Below are 3,704 nucleotides of genomic sequence, written 5' to 3'. Positions count from 1 at the left end.
AACCAATGGCCTGAAGAAGACAGGGGGAACAAAAAAGTCAAAGAAAACCCAAAGGAAGTAGTATGAAGGAAATTATAAAAATAAAAGTGCAGAGGTCGGACAAATGAAAACAGAAAAGAAAGAAAATTAACAAAGCAAAAGTTGGCTCTTTGAAAAGATTGAAATTACTAAACCATTAGCTACTCTGATCATGCAAAAAAGGGGAGATAACACTAATTCTCCATATCAGAAGTGAAAGAGGGGTTATCACTACAGATCCTATGGACATGAGGAGGGTAAGACAGTATTCTGAACAAGTTTAAATGATGAGGCCCCACCTTTCCACTCTGGTTGCTGCTCATTTCCCTGCCTGCCACCAATCCTCAAGGATCATCCATCCTTTGGTGCAGACAAAAAAGGAAGTAGCAGTTGGTCAGGAGAAGCACGGCATTCAAACAGATTTCCAGCAACAAGTGCTTTGGAGGATTGTAGAAAGTTTTTGAACATGACAGTGTCAAACGGAACTGCAAAATGAAATTTGCTATCTACTTACCACCAGAGGTAGAAACTGGAAAATGTCCTTCACTGCATGGTTGTCTGGTTTAACTTGCACTGAACAAAATTTTATATCAAAGTATGGTTATCATCAAGCTGCCTCTGAACATGGCCTTGTCGTCATTGCTCCAGATGCCAGCCCTCGTGGCTGTAATATTAAAGGAGAAGATGAGAGCTGGAACTTTGACACCAGTGCCAGGTTTTAAGTGGATGTCACTGAAGATCCTTGGAAAACTAACTACAGAATGTACTTATGTAACTGCGGAACTTCCCCAACTCATAAATGCCAATTCTGCAACAGACCCTCCAAAGAAGGTCTATTTTTGGCCACTCTAGGGGAGGCCACGGAACTCTGATTTGTGCTTTGAAGAATCCTGGAAAATCCAAAATCTGTGTCAGTATTTGCTCCAATTTGCAACCCAGTGCTCTGTTATTGGGGCAAAAAAAAAAAAAAAAAAGGTTTTAGTGGATATTTGGGAACAGATCAAAGTAAATAGAAGGCTGATGATGCTACCCAACTTGTGAAGTCCTATCCAGGTGCTCAGCTGGACATACTAATTAATTAAGGAAAAGATGACCAGTTGCCTACAGATGGACAATTACCTGATAACTTCATATAGCTGCAGGTACAGAAAAGAAAGTCCCTATTGTTTTTGGATTACAAGAGGGTTATGATCATAGCTACTACTTCATTGCAGCCTTTATTACTGAACACATCAGACATCATGCAAAATACCTGAATGCGTGAAAAACTTCAGATAAGAGAATTTCTTCAGGATTATAAAATTGTAATAAATAGAACTGTGGGGCGAAAGGATTTCAAGGCATTGGATTTCATAGTGCTAAAATGCGTCATTCCATAGTTGCATCACTTTCTGAATAAATATATAAAACCTGAAAAAAGAGAGACTATTATGAACAACTTTAAGGTGACAGATTCAACAGCGTGGATGAAATGAACACATTTTTTGAAAAATACACCTTATAACTACTGACACAGGATCTAGCAGGAAAATTGGTAAAAACTTCTGCTAATCAAAAGATACATTAAGACAATGAATATGCAAGCCACAGACTGGGAGGAAATATTTATAAATCCATTTTCTGACAGAGCACTTGGTTTGAGGGTATGTGAAGATTTTTTATAACCTGACAATAAAGAGATAAAACAACAATGGCAACAACAACAAAATCCACCCTCTAGAAGAAGAAAAGATTTCAGGAAACACTTTGCAAGGATGATACACAAATGGGAAAAAGTGCTCAACATCATTATTCATCAAGGAAATACAAATTAAACCACAATGAGATACCACTACACACCCACCAAATGGTTGTTTGGAAAGATTAAACAATAATGTTGGCAAGAATGTGGAGCAACTGAAATTCTCCCATATTGCTGGTGGGAATATAAAGTACAATCACTTTAGAAAGTTTCTGGGATTTCCTTATAAAAGTAAACATACACTTACCCTATAAATCCAGTCACTTCACTGTTAGGTATTTACTCAATGAAAATGTATATTAAAAAAAACCAAGACTTGTAGAAGAACATAATAGCTTTATTCATAAAGCCAAAAACTGGACACAATCCTCATGTCCATAAACATGAGAATGCATAAGCAAAGTATCGTAATCCAACTGTGGAATACTACTCAGTAGTACAAGTAAAAGAACTATTGATATGTACAGCAATAGGGTTGAATATCAAAAACATTTTGCTGAAAAGAGGAGTCATTACTATATGGTTTAATTTACATGGAATTCTAAAATTTGGCCAATCCAATATATGCTTGAAAAAAATCTAAAAGTGGGTGGGGATTTACTGAGAGAAAACATGAGGGGATTTTTGGGGGTTACAGTAATGTTCTTTGTTTGAAGAGTTTTGGGTTATACATACGTATTTGTCAAAACTCAACAAACACATACTTAAGATTTGTGATTTCATTATATGTAACCTTTTTATCCAAAACTGTACTGAACTCTAGTTAATGCATGCTGAGGTATTTAGGAGATGTATATTGATGTCTACAATTCACTTTTTTTTTTTTTAAGATTCGATTTATTTGTTTGAGAGAGAGAAAGAGCCCAAGCAGGGGGAGGGGCAGAGGGAGAAGGAGAAGCAGACTCCCTGCTGAGCAGGGAGCCCGATGCGGGGCTCGATCCCAGGACCCTGGAATCATGACCTGAGCCGAAGGCAGATGCTTAACTGACTGAGCCACCCAGGCGCCCCTACAATTCACTTTGAAATGCATAAAAACTAAGATGGAGTAATGAATGCATAGAGAGATGGGTAGATATGTGAGAAAGATAGGTGGTGGGTCTACAGGGGTTTGCTGTAAATTTTTTTCAACTTTTGCTGAATGTCTGAAAATCTTCATAAGAAAATATTGGCAAAAAACCTCTTCATCCCTCCCCGTCTTTGTGACAGCCTCAAGAAATCTGTAGTGGGGAGGGGGAGGAAGGCAGTGGGTTTGGTGTGTGTTTGTCCAGTCATACACCTTCTTAGTAGTGACTTCTGGCCCTTGCAGGGTTGACTAAGAGGAAGGGAGAGAGGAGAAACAGGGAGTCTTATTGAATAGGTCAATTGCATCTGGTATCCCTTTCTGGGTGCAGGTGCACAGTTCCCAGCCCTTTCTCAAGGGACCTATCTGTGGGTTCTGCAGAGATTTCCCTAGTAGAAATCTCTGGCTATAGTTCCTGTAATACCTTAGGTAATACCTTTTCTGGATGGCCACTTACAGTGCCCCTAACCACCTACCTCTGATGGCATGGTGCAGCCTCTTCCTGCTGAGATTGACTTACCCCTGGTAGGAAGCTTTTGGGGGCAGTCTTTTTTAAGATCTATGGGTGGTTCCCTATTGTGGAGTTTATATTGGGTGTTTGGAAAACACACACACACACCCCTCTGTGCAACCTAACTTGAAGTATGAGCCACTCCCGATTTAGTTCTTTCTTCTTTCTGCCCCCTTCTTCCAGTCCAACCCTCTTGCCTTTGAACTTTACTCAGATGTGGCAATATGGCAGAGGAGTAGACCTGGATTTCGTCTCCTCAGGAATTCAGCTGGATAGGGATCAAACCATTCTGAACACCTACAAACTCAACAGGAGATCGAAGAAAAGAAGAGCAACAACTCTGAACAGAAAAGCGACCACTTTCTGGAAGGTAG

At 39.5% G+C, this 3,704-nt stretch overlaps 1 pseudogene; it reads left to right on the top strand.

The window, feature by feature from the left end:
- The first annotated feature begins 266 nt into the window (after nucleotides 1-266).
- Nucleotides 267-1,636, top strand: LOC102734051 (S-formylglutathione hydrolase pseudogene; annotated as a pseudogene).
- Nucleotides 1,637-3,704: the final 2,068 nt, after the last annotated feature.

This window comes from Leptonychotes weddellii, unplaced genomic scaffold, assembly GCF_054177405.1.
Source record: "Leptonychotes weddellii isolate Sample4059 unplaced genomic scaffold, ASM5417740v2 HiC_scaffold_3611, whole genome shotgun sequence".
Taxonomy (NCBI): Eukaryota; Metazoa; Chordata; class Mammalia; order Carnivora; family Phocidae; genus Leptonychotes; species Leptonychotes weddellii.
The sequence above is the reverse complement of the archived record's forward strand: the minus strand, read 5'-3'. Positions and strand labels throughout refer to the sequence as shown.